A 20,343-nucleotide genomic window follows, 5' to 3' on the forward strand; every position below is an offset into this window, starting at 1 on the left:
CACAGTACAGTACAAACATAACTTTTACATGCACTGAGAAACCAAAAAATGTGTGTGACTTGCTTTATTGTGATACTAACTTTATTGTAGTGGTCTGGAACTGAACCTATAATATCTCTGAAGTATGTGTAGAGAACACTCTATTATCTTAATGAAAAAAGACCTTCTCCAAGACACATTACAATGAACTTGTCAAGAATAAAGAAAGAATTCTAAAAGCAGTTAGGAAAAATAATAACCTACAAAGTAGCCCCCATTAAGCTATCTGTAGATTTCGCAGTAGAACCCTTCAGGCCAGAGGAGAGAGGAACGACATACTCGAAGTGTTGAAAGATGAAAAATGCCAGCCAATAATACTTCATCAGGCAAAGTTATCCTTCAAACATGAAGGAGAAATAAAGACTTTCATAGACAAACCAAAGCTGAGAGAGTTTATCACCACTAGACTTGCCTTGGAAGAAATGTTGAAAGGAATTTTTCAAACTGCAATGAAAAGACATTATTAGTAACATGAAAACATGTAAAAGTGTACAACACACCAGTAAAGGTAAATATACAGTCAGATCTAGAAAGTTCTAAATATGAAATAGGATGATGTGGTTTACCACTTAACTGTAGTATAAAGGTAAAAAGGAAAAAAAAATACTAAAATAATTATAGCCATTACAATCTATTAATGAATATACAATATAAAAGGAGGCAAATAAGGGCAGCAAAAATATTAAAAGTTGGGAATAAAATGGTGAAACTTTTGTACATGATCCAAGTTCAGTTGCTATCAGTTTAAAATGTACCGTTTTATCTATAAAACTTCTGTAAACCTCATGGTAACTACAAAGCAAAAACCTAGAGCAGATGCACTAAAGATAGACAGAGGGGAAACAAAGCATACTACCAGGGAAAATCAGCAATTTATAAAGGTAGGAAGAAACACAGGGGAAAAAACAATGGAAATTAAAAAAAAAACTAAGAAAACAACTAATAATATAGAATTACTAAGTCTTTATGTATCACTAATAACTCTAAATGTAAATGAATTGAATTCATCAATCAAAAGGCACATAAGGCACAGAGCAGCTGGATGAATTTTTTTAAAAAGACCCAACTATATGCTGACTAGAAAAAACTCACTTCATTTCGGATACACATAGGCTCAAAGTGAAGGGATGGAAAAAGATATTACATGCAAGTCGAAACCAAACGAAAGTAGAAACAGCTATACTTAAATCAGACAAAATAGACTTTAAGCCAAAAACAGTAACAGGAGACAAAGGAGGTCATTATATAACAGTAAATGGGTCAATTCATCAATAGATATAATAATCACAAATATATACGCATACAACACTGAAGCACCTAAATGTATTAAGCAAATACTAACAGATCTGAAGGGGAAGTAGAAAACAATACAAGAGTAGTAGGGGACTTCAATACTCCACTGTCAACAATGGATATAACATCAGACAGAAAATCAAGAAGAAAATGATGGAATTGAACTGTAACATTAGACCAAATGGATCTAATAGACATTTATAGACCATTCCATCCAACACAAGCAGAATACATGTTCTTCTCAACTGCACACAGAATTGTCTAGGATACTAGTATAACAGGACACAAAACAAGTCTCAGAAAATTTATGAATACTGAAATCATACCAAATATCTATTCTGACTGCATGGTATGGAAGTAGAAAACAACAAAAAGGAAGCTAGATCTACAAATATGTGAAAATTAAAAAAAAAAAAAACACTTCTAAACAACCAATAGGTCAAAGAAGAAATAAAAAGTTAAAACAAAAATATCTCAAAACAAATGAAAATAGAAATACAACATGCCAAACCTATGCGATACTGTAAAAGAAGTTTTGAGAGGTAAGTTTAGAGTAATAAATACCTACATTAAGAAAATAGAAGCATCCCAAATAAACAACTTAACTTTACACCTCAAGAAAGTATAAAAAGAGGAAAAAACTAAGCCCAAAGTTACCAAAGATCAGAGCAGATATAAATGAAACAGAACAGGAAAATAATAGAAAAGAAAAATCAATGAAACTAACAGCTGTTATTTTGAAAATAATTAATGAAATCGACAAACCTTTAGCTAAACTAAGAAAAAAAAGAAGATGCAAATAAAATCAGACATGAACGAGATTATTATAACTGATATCACAGTAATACATATGATCATAAAAGACTATTACGAACAGTATATGCCAACAAATTGGATAACCTAGAAGAAATGGATAAATTCTCAAAAACATACAAGCAAACAAGATTGAATCAGGAAGAAATAGAAAATGTGAACAGATCAATAATGAATAATGAGATTGAATCAGCAATCAAAAATCTCCCAACAGTGAAAACCCCAGACCGGATGGCTTCACTGGTGAATTTTACTAAGCATCAAAAGAAGAGTTAATACCAATCATTCTCAGACTCTTTCAAAAAATTGAAGAGGACAGAACATTTCTAAATTCATCATACAAGGCCAGAGTCACCCTGATACCAAAGCCAGATTAGGACTCCACAAGAAAAGTAAACTATAGACCAATATTCCTGATGAATCTATACACAAAGCTTCTTCACAAAATATTAGAAAACTGATCTCGATAATACATTAAAAGGATTATACACCGTGACCAAGTGAGATTTATTCCTAGGATGCAAGGATGGTTTAATTATGCAAATCAATAGATGTGGCATACCATATTAACAGAAAAAAATAAAATTATATGATTATCTCAAAAGATGCAGAGAAAGCATTTGTCAAAATACAACATCCTTTCATTTCATTTCATTTCATTTTGATACCATACTATAGCTATGCACCATAACACTAAGGGAGGCTGGGTGAAGGGTACACAAGATCTCCCTAGATATTTATTACAACTTCCTATGCATCTAAAATTGTTTCCAAAATTACACACACACACACGTAGTTACACTGGTCTCCTTGCTGTTCCTTGAACATGTCAAGAAAGCTCTCACATCAGAGTCTCTGCCTGAAATGTACATCCTCTTGATATTCACATGTCCTGAATCATTCAGGTCTCTGCTAGATGTCACCTCATCAGATGCAGCTCCCCTGACCAGTGTTATCTAAAACAATGCCATTTATTATTCTTTATCCCCTTATTTATCTTGGCTTATCAGCCTCACAGCCCTTATCACTCTGACATTATATATTATATATCATTTGTTTATTCACTGCCTGCATCATTCTCTACAATGCAAACTCCATGAGTGCAGGAACTTTGTTCTTTCCACCACTATATCCCCAGTGCCTAAAACAGGGCTAAGCATATAGCAGATACTCAATAAATAAATGTTAAATGAATGAATAGATCAAAAGGGGAAAACCAGATTTAGTTGATAATCTAGATTTCCCTGTAGCCAAAATATCATATTTATATGACTATTTCTTTAAGTCTAACAACATTAAGCCAGATAGTCCAGTTATTTGTCTGTTCTTCAAAATCACTGTTTTTATACTTATTTTAAAATGTTACTTTTGAAAACAAATGGATGCTATCCATGGACTTCTGATGCTTTCTGCTTCATTGTAATGACATTGGATAATTATTTTGCTTTTTCTCTGCATTCATTTTGATTAGACAAAAATATTAATCAAATATTACTTTATATTTTATGAGGTCTCTTTTAAAGTATATTAACATTTTATTATATACTCTGGTTACTTGGCTGGTAGTATTTCGGAAAAACTGGAAACCACAAACTTAGGATTCTAGTCATAGCTTCTCATGTGACCTTTAGTAATTTTTTAAAATCATCTCTGGGCCTCAAATTTATTCTCCTTAATATGAAGAGACTAGATAATATGATATCTAATGTTCCTTCTTATTCTATGAATGAAGATAAGCATATGGCTAATGTGCTCTATTTCTAATTACACTCCATGGTACATACCATTTGAGATTCTGTTCAGCCTACAGCCTCACTTTCTGTAAGAACTTTACGTCCATTCACTTAGAGTTGAGGTCTAATAGCCATACTTATACCACATGATCATGCCTCTCCAGCTGTAGATAATAAGATAACTGGGTTGACATCTGGTCCAAACTGGGTCAATCAGAACTGGAATTTAGAAATGCTAATGAGTCTCTGCTGAACACCTGAATTTAGAATACATAAATTTGGGAGTTCTAGGGTAAGCCCTGTTTGGCTAGGTGCTGAGTTAGTGAGAAAAATAAAGCAGAGAAGCTGAAAGAAACAGAAATAAACTGGAGACCCTATGGCTCCAGGAAGGGGAGGGAGGAGAGAAAGAGGGCAGAAAGCTCCCCTAGCCATTGACAGCTTTTCAGTCCTAGTTATTATACTCCCTCACATGCTTGGGCTATATTTTCTGCCCTTGGGTTCCATGAGAACCTTGTGTAACCTTAATATAAATTTATTTTTTGTTTCCATTTAGTTTGAGGTAGATCTTTGTTATTTGCAACCAAAAATCCTTAATCAACACAGACACAATTGGGTCAGTGGTCAACAATAAAAATTATGCACAACAAAGCTCTAGACACCTTATGCAAAGCATCCTTGCCCCAGTTCCATTACATACTTGAATTAATCCTTAGTTAATTAGAAAATTCATTAACCAAGATACTTTATTCAATAGCCTTTAGTTAACTGAAGTCGCTGGGACCACCCAGATTAGAAATGTTCATATTCAAATGGAAATACAATTACTTTCCAAAATCAAACAGTTTTAAATTTTTTCCTAAGCTTCTGCTAGCACAGGCTACTAATTAAATAGATTTTGCTAATTCTTATTCTGCATTGGATCCTTGGCTATGAGAAAAGTGTTACATGAATACTTAGTCTTTCTTCCTCTCATCCATAATGGCAAAGTGGCATGAGAAAAATTCCAGAGAACTAATTTTTTTTATTCTACTTGATCCAATAGCCTCTGTGTTATTGCTTCCTTTGCTCTTACTCCTAAGATCTAAGACCTATAAATGAAGAGCAATGAGTTACACAATAGAGGTGAATTATCATTACTGTAAAAGGCTTTGAAGCAGAGAACTAGGTTTTTTTCTTCTTCCAAAAGAGAATCAATAGTAAATAACAAGCCTCTAGCAACTCTATTGTTAGATGTAGCTGTGTTGTCTCGGTTAACTTTGACATTCACTTCAGCTTCTTGTTAGAATTTCATTCCATAACACAAGAAATTCTGGGTTTTAGAATTTATTGCATCATAACATAAATAGAACAAATCTGCATCCATTTGCATGTATGTATTATATGAACCAGTGAAGGAGGACCTGAAGTTTTACTACTTTCAGAGCTTCTGCAACATCATTAACATATTAATACAACTCAGTCAACTTAACACTTTACTTTCTTACTCTGATGAATTAAAAATCTGTACCTGCAAGAATTTATATGCAAATAATACTGCTACTGCAGTTTTTAAAACACCTAAAAGCACTTCACCATAACTATTGCTCTAATTTTGTTTAAACTATTAACTGATATTCAAATCCCTTTTCTTGTGAACAAATGCTATTAATATCTTAACTCTCATACATTCAATAGAGCATTTAGAAGACTTCTTACATACATAAGACCTAGATATTCCTACGTTCATTTTAGTACTTACTTTAATGAAATATCAGTACTTGGTAGCCAGTAAATAAGATCTGATATTTCCTAATCTCTGATAGGATTTTGATTGCTTCTCCTGTAGGGTGTAATCCATCACCAGCATGGGATAAGCACTCTAAAAAAGATATTTTAGCATGACTACTACATTCAGGCTATAACAAAATTTTGATTAGGGGGACCTGGATTAAGGAAATTTTGTTTCACTGTAATTTGGGCCCCAATGATTCAGAATTTGTGATAATTCAGACAGGGGCTGAGATTAAATCGACTTTAGTATTATTTATGAACAAAGAGTTTGCTAAGCAAACTAACAGTGTAAACAAGATAGTAGAGAAGATATTAAACTACTTAAAAGAAAAACTGCTTACACCTTTAAATACCTTAGAAATATCTCTTTACATATAATTCATTGATATACTAACTACAAATCATTCCCATCTATTTATTAAAGCAAGATATCTAACACTTTGTTAATCTAATTCTGGTTACTACATGCACAAGGAAGCCATAAAAACTGCAGCTCATAAAAAATATTCTAAACTTCAAAACTTCAACCATTTTAGACCTATTCTACCAAAGTTACTGCAAATTAAGAAAATTTTGAAACATATAAATACCCATTTTCTTATACACTTACTTTTTCCCTTCTATGGAATCACAGGTATCTATACAAAATCCATGATAATTAAATCTACTGATGATAAGCAAAAACAACCCAACCCAGTTAATAATGACAGCCTTGAAAGTACACAGGAAAAGGAACAATATAAGTCTGTGTGGGTATGAGAGGTTAAATGCAGCAAGAACAATTAAATGAATTAGTATACGATATATGCCCAGCCCTGTAAAGGGCAAAGAGCAACTAATAAGTAATGAAACTAATAAGACTGGCTTACATATGACCTGCGGAATCAAACTTATTACTTGTGTCACATCTGATATGTCAACTAGTTTTCAATTTGAAATAAAAAAAAAAAGAAAAGTAATTTCAGGTGGATGGTAAGAAATGTCACAGAATGTAAAAAGAATGCTTTGAATTCCTCAGTTGAAAGACACTGTATAAAGTCTAACAATAAGACAGAATGGAAAAACAGGGAAGATATTCCTTTTTATTCTATTTTTTTAAAAAATTAAGTATGTATGTGTATATATATACACACACAAACAGTTTAGATGATAAAAATGTAGTGAAGAACTCTGAATCAATCTGAATGAAATGATCCACACTTTTGTTCCAGAAGTAACTAACTTCTGACTTTTTCCTTCTTACAATAAAGAAAATTATTTTTGAAGTAAAAATCTAGTGATGCAAAAGTTGCCTGAGATAGATACAGTATTTTAAAATAACTTGGGCTACTCTTCTTGTTGCTACTTCCAGTCATATCAACTGGTTTCAAATACAGTTTATCTGATATGGATCCAGTTTTTGAGACTATGACAGAAAATCTTTCCTGGATAACTTTTTAAAAATATAAATGTATTTTATAAAACTCATTTAGGGGCCACAGAAGTAGCTCAGAACTGACAAAACAAACCAATATCCACAGTGGTTAGGAAAAGTGGAAATATGATATAGAAAGTGAACGTAATGAGGACCCATATAATTCAGGATTGTGAAAGGTTACAGAGATACTAATACTGTATAACAGTTTTAATGAAGATTGTTAGAAAATGTCCATTTTCCTCATTATTAATTATATCAAAATTCTATTTCAGGTTTTTCAGTTAATATTTATTGCATTTTCAAATTGCTACAAAAAAGCTTCTTTTTCAGTAACAGTCTCACCATCAGATCCCTGAGGTACATTTGTCATTAGGAAAATAGGAATGAATTAGACCACAGGGAAACTTTTGGGTGTCAATAGTCCAAGGAGAGTTAACAATTCATAACATAAGATGGGATATTAAGAGAATGATAACTGTGTATGAGACAGTTCCTGTAAATATTAGTTTATATCTTATATATGAAGGTTTTGTTTTACTTTGTTTATAGGTACCATACTTTAAGAAGGAATTCTACTCTCCACTTTTCCTCCTACATTTTCCACTTAATTAAAAAGGTTATGCTCCAGAAAATATGCTCCAAAAATAGTTGTTGGGTAAAAGACATTTTCTTCCCATAAACTTCCACAATAAAATCTAGAGATGTACTCAGCTGGGAAATTTTTCAATCCATTGACATAATAAAGATCATACTTAAGACACATGGTAACACTTTTAAAAATACATATGTAAAGAAAATTATAACTTACAGATGTATCATTGATACTCAGTGTAATGCTGCTCTACCTTCAGACTCAGTAATACGGTGGTAAAAATATTGAGTTACCTATTATTTAGTAACAAAATGGACAATTCCTTACCCTATTTCATATGCTGCTACCAGTCAGATTTAACAATACACCTAAGATGTGTACCTGCCTTAAACCACCATAATACTTAGAACTTGACATACATAAGGTAATTTTAATTTTCTCAAAGTCTCCCCATCATTTGAATTCACCAGTTCTCTTACCAAATACCTTTCCTTTTGATATCACATAAGCAGCTAAGAACAGAAACGTGCAATAATGCTTAGCAAAGGAGACTAACCCCAATGTCTTCTGAAAATATTTTGTTATCTGTTAACTGGTTAATTTCCAACAGTGATCAGATATTCACTGACTGTGTCTGTGTGGATCATCCTGTTGTCTAATTAATAACTTATTTACTTAACTAACAGCTAATATCCTAAGCAGAGGATGCCCAAAACAATTATATTTGTTGAAACTATTAGCTAAATTGAGTTAAAGTTGATTAGTAATAACTATAATCAGAGAATACTATTGTTGGCAGCAAAAGATACCAAATGAAAGATACAATATGGTCTATAGAAGCCTCAAAAAATTTCAAGCTTGGGTATTTTGTTCCTTAGAGTAAATTTGTGAATTACCTCAAGAATTCTTTGTGTTTAGAATTTTAATATGTGAATTCCTGTTGGGGAGAGGGGCATGCCTTTTTTTTTATGTAACAATTGCAGTATATTTTCCCATTATTTTTTATATAAAACATCGACTTACAATGGTTGACAAAAATCCAGAAGACTCATCACATAACTAATTCTCAAAACTGCAGACAGTTCTTAGAAAAGAACTATAAGTTTTGCAGAGGTTTGTAATTGCAGTTTAAACACTGATGTTAGTTGCCAATTATTAACACATATGCTATTAATAACATTATTTTAGAACTTAGACATCAATTTGCAGGACTGTAATACACCCTGCTTGGTTTTCAGAAAATCATAGAAATAGCAGTACAAATTAGCAGTACTAAAAACTAAGCTATCATATATTTTAATGGACCAAAATTCATGTTGTTTATAGAATTTCCTTAATTTACTTTATCAAGAAATAGTCTTTGGAGCATATTAATAATCTAAAGTTGTACTAATCAGAACAGTCTTGTACAAAACACAGATTTTAAACATCCTGAGAGACAGTGAAAATCTACAGGTTATAAAAATATGTGAACCTAATAATCTATCTATATCTGCTTAGAAAGCATTCTTACTTGCCCCAGATAATACTATGATTATTTTAAGTCTGATTTCTATAGTACATACATTTGAAAAATTATTTACATTTAATTTAATAATTTAGTATGTAATTTATTATTTAAAAAAACCCTATGCCCACTATAATGCAGTTAATTGCCACCAATAGTCCTCTCCTTTTTTAGGTTTATTCAGGAGAGTAATATTTACAATGATTAGAAAATCAGGTGCCTTAGGTCATGGTATGAACTCCTGCCCTTCCATTAAAGCCTACACTTCTATCAAATCAAGTCTGACTTTCTCTATAATGCCTTCTTAGATGAACACCAGCCTTCAAAGATCTCCTTCTACTCTTAATTCTTTTAGTTCTTATTCTGTACTATTCTATGTTCCAGTTGTTGATTGCAATATCTCATGTATCTATTTTCTTTCTCCAATGGGTAAGCAATTTAATTCCTGGAATCTGTTTCTGTTCTATTCTCCATAGCATCTAGTATAGTAATGAGTACTTTAATGAAGCTTGAAAGTAAAAGCTTGTTGAAAGTCAATTTTAAAAAACCTAACTCATTCCAGAGTTCACTGGTCAAGTGCCTTGCAAAATGAACTATTAATATTATCTTATAATATGGTTATGACAATCTGGATAAATGCTCTTGAGTATGTGGCACCTTCATAGCCATACTCATTACAACAGAATTTTAAGCTGGATCCAAATTACTGCCTGGTTCTAAAAGTATGTGAAAGTGAACAGCAAGCATCCACCTGGTACATTATTATTTCAAATAATTCAGACTTGAATTCATCAAGAACTTTTCCAAAACAAAAACTTTGGAATCTAGCACCTAAAAGCCTGTCAGTTTGCCAATTCACAAAACAAACAATACTAATTGAGGTCCAAGATGATTTTGAAGTGATACCAGAATTATATTGTGTTTTAAACCATACCCAAGAGAATCTCAAACAATGCGAAAGCTTCTAAAGCAGAACATTTTACCCAAAACTATCACAGTTATCAGTCTTGACTGATTCATTAGATAAAGTTATCTAATCAAAATTGGCATCCCATATTCTTTTAAAAAATATTTAGCTTAAAAGCTTTTACCCAAAACTAAATTTAGCTTTTCCATTATTTCACTTCTTCTTCACTTCTTCTTTTTTGAATAAAAGAAACCTGAAATGGCTTAAAAACCAGCAGGGAGGGAAGGGAGCCAAATAAAAGAAGGAACCCATCTTTCATTGTCTGCACACAGAAGTACCTTACAATCAAAATTACTAGTTAATCTAAATTGTCTATTTTGAAAGGGATCAACTGTGAACTGCAACTTTTTTCAACCATTTTCTTTTACAGAAATTTCACTCCTTAAAGATAATATTGCTAATTTTCAAGAAGTACCTTATAACTTTATATCCTCATCGAATCACCCTGCCAGAAAAATCACTTCAGGTTCCTCATGTCAAATGCTTTTTGAAGCAACTATTCTCAACTACAGGCTACCCCTGGAAGAATAGATAGATCATAACACATCCTAGTTTTTATTAGGGACACTTCACGTTTCCTCATCATTATCTATTTCTAAAAAGGTATGTCATTCCGGATAAAGAGTAGTTAGTTTGTAAAACCTGTCTGGCCTGTTATCAATCAGCCACTCTTCCCCTACTACTCTTTAAGTTTGACTCCACTTTGGAAATCAAGTGGAGTTTGTGTTTGCTAGTTTGTTTTATTAGTATTATTTAATATAAGTACTGTCTTCCTAACTTTTACACATCAGGAGTCAGAAGCCAGGCACACAGCTTTTAAAAACTCTCAGCACACGAGTAGCAGAAAAACAAAAGTAAGGGGCCATGCTAGCTGCCTATCAAGCTTTAAGGCATGGAGCGACAGCAGCCTGAGAATCGGCTCTTGAGAAGCCTGCGGTTAGGCTGAGCCTCACGAGAGAAAGAGCGAGGGAAAAGGGACGAGCATGGCTCTGGGAACGTCTGTTTCCAAATCGGGGACTAGGCTGCATGATGGTACGTAGAATTATCAACATCTATGGCATCTAAGAAGCAAAGCCAGGCCTTAAGCACCGACCCCGCGTTCCTAGACGCCTGGGTTGAGACCAGAGAGTGATGCTTTTTAGATGGAAGACTACCTCGAAGGGAATGGGAAGCCGCAAGCAGATGTAGGAGAGGCATCAGAACCTTCTGCAGGAGAAAGCAACGGTTCAGGCGCCTCCCGGGGCCCCGGAGGCCAAAAAGGCGCCCCAGCACCGGGCGAGTGCGGGACCACTACTCACCCCTACTCTCCTACGGTCCCGTCGTTGCCCAGTTCGACACAGTCCCTGCAGGGGGAAGCCCCTCCCCCGCCCGCCGCCAGGGGTGGGCTCAGCGGGCTAGAGGAGGCAGCGGCGCAGGTGTCCGTGAGCCAGAACGAGAGACGCACCCCAGAAGGAGCTGGGTGCAACGGAGGCAGCCTGGTGCCTTGCACTCCCTGGCGCTGCCAACTTCACCACCATCGACGTGGAGGGGCGAGGGGAGGCAATGGGGGGGAGGCCCTCGCCCAAGGGCCCGGACCCACCCCGGGTACTAGGCCCGAGCTCGGGCGGGACCGCCGCCCCCGGTCCCCTCAGGGACGCGACCCCCGGGAGGCCTGATTCCCGTCCCTCAGCCCCCGCGGCCACAAAGCAGCAGCGGCTCCCTCTCGGGGCCGCGGTCGCAGCGACATCCTCGTGCTCCTCCTTCTCTGGAGCGGCTGCCTACACACACAGCCGCGGCGCCCCGACCGCCGTTGCTTAGCAACCGCGCGCATGCGCCCCACCCCCGCTGGCGAACACCGTCACCGCTGGCGCTGCTGTTGGTGCTCAGTCCGCGCGACCTAGAAAAGTGCGCAAAAGCCCGCTTTCTAGGGCCTGGAAGGGGCTACGTCAGGGTAGGGGTGAGGTGGGGAGAGGTTAGGATGCTGTGCAAATCGCAATAGGCCAAAGGATTTTGGTTATGACTGTCTCCCGGCCCCTCCACAAACACATTGATGGTTGAGAGTGACAGTCCCAACAATCTCCTAACTTATTGTCTCCCTTCCTTCAATCCATACTTCACAAGGGCTTCCAGAGCAATTTTCTAAATAACTTACCTGACCATGTCACTCGTTTGCATAACTCTGATTGTTAGGCTTAATAGGGCCTAACAGTTCTTGACTACTACTGTAACAGCATCCTCCCTGGTCTCCTTGCCTTTAGATTGTCTCCCTGCAATCTGTTCTCATATTTCTACCAGAGTGATTTTTGTAAAACATAGATCTATTCTCACTTCCCACTGGTTTAGAGAATGGGCTTTGGAGTTAGAGCCAATTTTTAATTTCTGCCCCACCACCGAGTAGCTATGTTTCCTTGAGCTAGGGTGCTTAACTTCTCTAAATCTGTTTCCTCATGGGGATAATTATAGTGCCTATAGACTAGTTATGAGGATTAAATGAGAGAGTACATGTAAAGCATTTAACATACATAGCTTACTCTGGCACAGAGTAAGCACTCAGTAAAAATTAGAGCTATTTTTCAGTAGATCTTGTTGCCTATAATAAAGTACAAACTCCCTAGCTTAGCATTCAAGGTCTTCTAAGATCTTTCCTGTATTGTCCTAGCCCTAGCTACTTTTCACTCTCCCTTGGTCACCCAGCAACAGACCATTCCCTGCAGTTTTTGAGACACATTTAGATCTAGAAAGTGCTTAGATATATTTCCCCAAGGTTCATTTGGGGAAGAATTCTACATAAACCCTCCAATTAGTGAACATGTATCCAGTGGTCCTTCCCAAATTACACATTACTTTTAAACTATTGACACTGAGAATTGACATGTAGGTAGTGACTGTCACAAAAATTGTGGGTTTCTGGGGGCTTATTTACTTGATCTTTTTGAAATTGGGCTTAGAGTTTCTGTAATGTGTAATGACTAAAAATGTCACCAATTTTGAACTTAATACAATGCATAAACATATTTACAAACATATTGTGCCCTTCTGGATTTTTATTTAATAAAAGTTTTAAACATTTTAGGAAGCATAAAAATAGCTGTACCATGTGTAAGAAGTTTGAGAGGCCCCAGAAGAATTGCTAATGAAACATTAGTGGAATCTCAAATGGAATATAAGACTAAATTGCAACTTTATGAGGACCAGACATCCAGAAAATATTGAAGAAAGAGAAAAACAATTGGAAAGGTGAAAAAGAGTGACTCCCTCCAAGACTAATTAAACGGAAGTACCAGATTGAAAAAAATCGATAAACTAATTAACAGGGAAGACTATAAGATAGGGAATATGTATTACAACTGTGAATATGGCAGTGAGCTTGGATAGAGTTCTCACAAAGATCATACCTTTCCTTTCATATGATATAGACATGCCTTTCAGGTTCAAAGGAAGATAATTCTTTAGTGTTTGTCCTTTTCCAAGAGCCATCAACAAATCACAGCAACAGACTTCTAACACAATTTGCTTAGGTCTTCTAAATCTTTATTAAGTCACATAAAATCTTTGTTCTCTGTTAACTTATTGAACTCATTACATTTTATAGCACACATTTATTATATTTACAGTGAAACAGAGAAATATTCACCTTTGATTCTTGCATTCTAGATACAGAACTGTGTCACTGCAGCACTTAAACTCTTTCAGCATTTTTCCTGAGGTTTTAATATAAAATCTGAGCTCCTTTTGTACACATCAATATATCTGTCTCTACAATGCTGGCAAAGTAAAAACTCCTATCAACAAAGAGACCTAGCCACATCAATACGGAAAGAAATAAAACATTCATTATTGAGTAAGCACAACATAGTACATACATATAGGTAGCCCTTAAGAGACTGCAAAGTCAGGATAAAGTTCCACACAACTTATACAGTAAAACAATACAAAATTTACTTGGGAATTGAGGTGGCTATTTGTCTAGTTAATTGAATTCCTCCAAAAAAGTAATAAAACTTCTATCTCCCCAAAATATACCTTGAATCTTCCTGGAAGACAGTTACACTTGGAGATGTGCTCCCATATTAATTCTGTCTTTACATTTCAAATGGGAATATTTCTCATGACCTTAGGAACATGTCTACATAATAAAACAGGAGAGTGAGCTAGTCCCTGGAAAGATTTACCTACATTCCAAAAGTTAGAGAAAGGATTCATGTCCACTGTATCCCCACAAAAGACACTCTAAGAAGTGAAGGGGAGGAAAACAGCCTTTTCCTCCTTTACTCACCTTTATTTTCCTTTACAGTTCAGTGAGTTCTTCAAAAACAACTCGGTGTTGACACAGTAGATGGTACCTAGCAGACCATGAGAAAGTCTTTCTTAAATAAATAAAAAGTCACAGAAGAGGTGGCATTCATTGCTTTGGGTGTTGATGGATGAGTAGGAGTTTTCCAGAAGGGAATAAGTATAGTCTATGCAAAGGAAAAAGTATGTTCACAGGTCCAGAAAATGTGAAAGTACATGATATGTTTAGTGAAAGTAGAAAAGTTTGACTTAACAAATACTATATCTGTATTTAGGAGCTGAGCAGCATAAGCTGTAATGGAGTTGAGTATAGAGAAGTAGATTGGAGACAAATTGTGAAATGCCTTTAATGCCATGCCAGAAAGTCTGGAAAAGGTCTATATCTGATGGCTAAAATAGGGCAACGTACTAATACTGATTTGGGGATCTGGCACAAATATTAGACAGTGCTCCAACCCCAAAGATCTGGATGCAAGAAAGCAAGATAATAATTAACATAAATGAAATACTGTAAGTTGACAGACATATTTGAAGGGGAGGATATCGGATTGGGGATAGACTTTAGATAAAGTTTCTGAGAAAGCTCCTTGGAGATTCCATCTGGACCTATAACTTAAGGGGACTCCTTTATTGGAGTAGTTCCTGGAATTCCAGATACTTGAACCCTGTGTATTAATATGCTTTATCCCCTCTAGCCTCGTTCCCTGTTTCCATTCCAGCTTTTCTGAATAAAATCACTCTGACCTTTTAATGTAAATTGATGCCACCACAGATTTAGTTTCTCATCTCACTACTTGGCACAACTTGGAAATCCTTTCATTTTTTCTTGGTCAGTCCCTCTCTAATTCTCCTCAGCTGCCATTCCAAACCTTAAACATTCTGCACTATAACTGATGAATTCACTCACCCATCAAACCCCACCCAACTGACTACTTTATCACCTACCTTCCTTAAAAAATGGAAGCTATTAGGTGTTTTTCTCATCCACAATCTGCATCTGCTCCCATATTATACTTCAATCCCTGCAGCTTCACATAGACTGTGTAAAACTGTATCTTCATCTGAGCTCTCGATCTTTATCTCACCCATCTCCTCAGAGATCTTGCTCTATCACTTTTTCTTTCTGTCTTCAATACCTTAATCCTCTCCCTCTGTGACTCATTCCCCTCAGCTTGTAAGCATACTCAAACTCTTCCATCCTTAAAAGAAACACTTTTCTTTTATCCTGGAGTTTCCTCTAGTTTCCATGAAGTGTTCCTGTTATCCTATCACTTTTCCTTCTGACCTAGAGGTCTCAAAACTGGTTATCTACACTACTGCTTCTAATCCTTCACTTCCAATTCACCTCTAAACCATTGTAATAGGGATTTTACCTATACCTTCCAGCTGAAACCTCTGTTGTTAAGAACACCAATTACTGACAAATTTCTCTATGCAATGGGCACTTTCAAGCCCCTTTCTTTTGGACCTCACTGCCACATTGATAGTATTGATTACTTCAGTTTGCTTGAAATTTTCTACTCACTTCACTTCCAAATACAAGTTCTCTTTGTTGTTTTCTTCCTCTTTGGCTTTTTCACTTATGTAACTTTCACAGATTCCTCTTTTTCTATCTACCTCTTAAATGTTTATGTTCTCCTACGGTTTTGTTCATGGCCTACTTATTTTGTTCTACTCTCCACAGTCTATTTTCTATACATAGATGACTTTCAAATCAATATTGTTAGTTTAGACCTCCCTCCTGAGCCACTTGTCTACTAGACATCTTCACCTGGATGATCCCGAAGCAATTCAAATTCATTTTGTCCATAACTGAATTCATCATCTTCCAATGTTAATATGTTCTTCTTTCTTGTTAAGGGAGATACCCAAAAACCTCATCAAAGGGAGACCCTGTTATTATAACACAATAATTTCACCTTCTTGGAGAAACAGATTAAATGGCTAGATTATGATCATTTTATGTGAGATATGTCAAGACTGCTGTACCTTTTCCTGAAAAATAAACTGCATATATGCACAAAGTAGTAAGTTGTATCACTCAAAAGGAAGCTCCATGAGGACAGGGATTTTTGTCTGTTTTGTTCACTCTTCTATCTTCAGTGCTTAGAATAGTACCTGGGACATAGTAAGCCCTCAATAAATTTATGAATGTCCATATCCCCTGCTTAAAAGGCCTTCATTTAGGAATTCTGCTAGATTGTAGAATAATATATATATTACGGAGGGAATGTATACCTTTTGTATCTGAAATAAGATGAAAGGAAATTACAGCTGCATTTCTGCCCAGGTGAAGTAAAGAAAAAGGATCATGGAGGATGAAAATACTTCATCTATCACTTGGAACAGTCAATTGACTGTTGGTTTTTTCCAGGGGTCAGATGTGTGCTATAGGCAAAACTCCTCTGAGGTTTGCCTCCAGTCCCTGAGTGAACAATGCCAGCTCCACTCCAAGGAGAAGATTGGAAAGATTGTGGGCAATATCTGGATAACATTTGGCATTGTATACAATAGTGAATAAAGAGTATGCAAAACCCTTTGCCTTGTCTCCTGAGCCAGAAACTTGAAAGTAACCTTAGATTCTCTTCTACAACTCCTATTTCACCACATCTAATTAAGTTAATAAGCCCTGTTGATTCTATCTCCTAAATATTTCTCATATCCATCTTTCCTTTACACTTGCACTGCCACCAATTTTGCCTTAGTTTAGGCCCTTATCTTTTTTTAGAACTATTTTGACAACTTCCTAATTGGGCTCCTTGCCTTCACTATTAACTCTCCTCCAAACCATCTTCCACACTGCTTCTTAAATGAGTTATCTAAAATTCAAACCTTACTAAATTCCTCCTTGCTTAAAAACACTTCAAACCTACTTCCAGTGCCTACTGAATACACTTCAAGCTACATAATAGTCTTTATAACCTGTCTCTTCTCCAGCCTTATCTCCTTCTATTCTCTGAATCTCAATTCATGCTCAGCATTATACTCCTGCAATTCTCCTTCGATAAACATTTGTCTTCTGAGAAATTCTCTTCCCACCAATTCATCTCAATGTTACTAGAGTTATCAGGTTATGTGATTTTTTTGCCACAGTTGACCAATCTGGGTCTACCATAGTCCTTCCTCAGAAATTTGGAATCAAGACTAAAATATTTCAGCCTACTCTGGCTGCTTTCTTATGCTGAGTAGTGTATACTTCAGAGCTGTTGGCAGCAGCCATTTTTATGCCATATGGTCCAGGAAAGAGAAAAAGCTTGTCTGCTATGAAAGATTAAGCACACACACACACACACACACAAAGATGCAGAGATGAGAAAATGGAGACTCCAGATAGCAATTGAGTCCCTGGGCTCCAGTTTATTCCTTTAAGTCCGCCTGCCTTATTGTTCTTGGATTCCATAAGACACTCTATATTCATGCTAAATTTTTTGTTGCTGTTGCCCAAGCTAGTTTGAATTGAACTTCTCTTCCTTGCAGAAAAAATACTGCTCTCCCACATCATGCTGTTTAACACTCCTGTGTCTTTGCTTATTCTTTTTCCCTTTAACTGGAAAGCTATTGCTCCTCCCATGACCATTTTACCTGAATAATTCCTATTTTAGTAGCAAAGGTAGCACTCAGGCCCTCTACTTATACCAGGAGGATATTTGCCTTTCTACCCTGCCCTTTCCTTGTTCCTTCCCAAGAAGTAATACTGATATTATTAGTCAGATGGTATGACCAATATTGGGTCAGATTTAATAATAGCAGGTGGGATCACTATCTGCAAATAAGTTCCATGGCTATGCATGGCCCTTCCTGTTCTATTCCTCTCTGTCTCTGTTGTGGATATTGTAAGAGGGTCAGAACCTACATTACAGAAGTAAATCGATCTCTCTCTCTCTCAAGAATGTTGGCATTAATTCAGATTCCTGTGCTCTGTGGCTATCCAGAGAACACTAATATTTGGATTTGAGATTGGGAACAGGAGTATCACTAGAGACCTCACTTAGGTTTTAAGTGAGCCACATTTCAATCACATTTTCCCATCACTTTACACCAGGGAATATTTTGTGCAGCCCCCTGTATTAATAATCACATTTGCAGCTGGTATTAGGAGAAAAAGAGGTTCTGTACTGAAGTTGGAGATCCTTTGTGGAATTTAGATGGAAAAGACAGCTGCACTTCTGTTGAAGCGAGATTGGAAGGCAGAGTTCCACATGGAGAAAGAGAAGTTCTCCTTATGACCAGCCAAGAAAGGACACTTGGATAGGAAGAATTTTGGTGCACATGCTTTTAGACATTGATTGTAGGGAAAGTATCTTGTTCTACCCACTCCCACCCCCTATCTCTCACTTGGAAATGAGTAATGGCATATTTCTCCAAGACAGGTTACATCCTACTGTGGCAGGAAAATTTAGATGGCAGAAGAAAATTTTTGTTGCTATTCAGGTAACCAAATCCTGGGGAATTCAAAAACTGAGGGAAAAACAATACTTTCATGAGTCTATGTTTGATAAGTGCCTGTAATAGCAGCACAGAGCCAGTAAATATTTGAGATTCCACAGGGCTTTTAGAAAATAAATATGGAAGCTCAGTTTATCGTTTTATACACAATTTCTGCCAGTTGAATTTTCTTTAATAGTTGATAGGTGTACAATTAGCACAGATTGACAGGCATACAGATGAAGTTAAGACCAAGATTTGGGGTTTTTATTCTGTTCACCGTTTATCCTTGTTCCACAGGCAATAGGGCTAGTGAAAGTAATATGTGGAACGTTATTTCTGTGGATTGTCCTAAGCACCTGGTCCTACGTTTTATGACTGTGGGACTGAAACTTGAGAAAAGTGAGACCCAAGGGAGATGAAGTTCTATGAGCGCAACTTCAGAAGTGTTAGAAGAGTTACAATCCCAGTGATATGAAGCCAAGTCTGTAGCTGCTAAAGAAAACCAAACTCCACTCAGGCGACTGGGTGAGACCTCCTCTGGCTGAGATGAAGAAAAATAAGAAACTGGGGAGAAAATAAATTTTGGCTTTAATTTCTTTGGGAATTTAATTTCTACAAAAGAAGCAGGTTTCCATATAGGACTCTAACTTGTGGAAACAATCTTCAAAAGTGTTCAAATTGTTCAAATGTAGGATTTTATATTGCTGTGCTGGTGTTGCATTATCTGGACTATGCTACCATGTAGTACTACTCATTGAACTAGGTTGGACAATTGTAGATAAGCATAATTTGAGATGGAAAATAAAATAGTAAAATAATGGGTAAATTTTTGGCTTCCTGTGCAGCTGTGGTACTGGAAGGATAAGTAATAGATTGATGAATGCCATGGAGATGATATCACAAAAGGAAGAGCAGAACTTCCCTGATATTCCATGGGTCTTCTCCCACAAGGAGTGATTACTATCCTAGCTGACCATCATTTGGGCTATTAAGCCCAAAGGGTTACATAGTGAATAAAATGTAGAGGAGTATAAAGAGAGAGGAGCTCCCAGTCCCTCTCCTCACATCAGAAATCTCTCTAACAGATGGTTTCCATGTGTTTTCCTATTATTTATTCATTCTTCCTAAACACAAGAAAATGCCAAACCAATAGATCAGATGTCAAAACACTGCCTGGGTCACATTTACTTGTGAACTGAGGAATGGGAGTCACTAGACTAAAGACCAGGCAGGTGGGCATGGCCTTGTTCTCAGTTGCTCCTTCTTCCATTCTACTGGGATCATCAAAGTTCTTTCTCTTCATCTAAGTTTCCTGTGCCCTACAGGTTATAAAATGGTGGTAATATTTTGTTTACACTGAATTGGGGAGGTAGCAGCCTCTCTTAGACCTCAAACCTGTGCTATCTATGCACTTCAAATCAGGTTTACCAGAAATCTGTATTTAGACATATAAGGCCCAGATCCAACTAATAATAACATGGTGCTCTGTTTACCATTTTGTATTGTCATGCT

At 36.3% G+C, this 20,343-nt stretch overlaps 1 protein-coding gene across 1 annotated transcript in view; it reads right to left on the minus strand.

Moving 5' to 3' along the window:
• Positions 1-11,904, minus strand: part of ZC3H12B (zinc finger CCCH-type containing 12B) — a 415,031-nt gene extending 403,127 nt beyond the window's left edge. The window contains exon 1 of the mRNA XM_010982002.3: positions 11,430-11,904. The gene's annotated coding sequence lies outside the window, so the exon portion shown is untranslated. The remainder of the gene's footprint in view (positions 1-11,429) is intronic.
• Positions 11,905-20,343: the final 8,439 nt, after the last annotated feature.

The sequence above is a fragment of the Camelus dromedarius genome, chromosome X (assembly GCF_036321535.1).
Source record: "Camelus dromedarius isolate mCamDro1 chromosome X, mCamDro1.pat, whole genome shotgun sequence".
Classification (NCBI taxonomy): Eukaryota; Metazoa; Chordata; class Mammalia; order Artiodactyla; family Camelidae; genus Camelus; species Camelus dromedarius.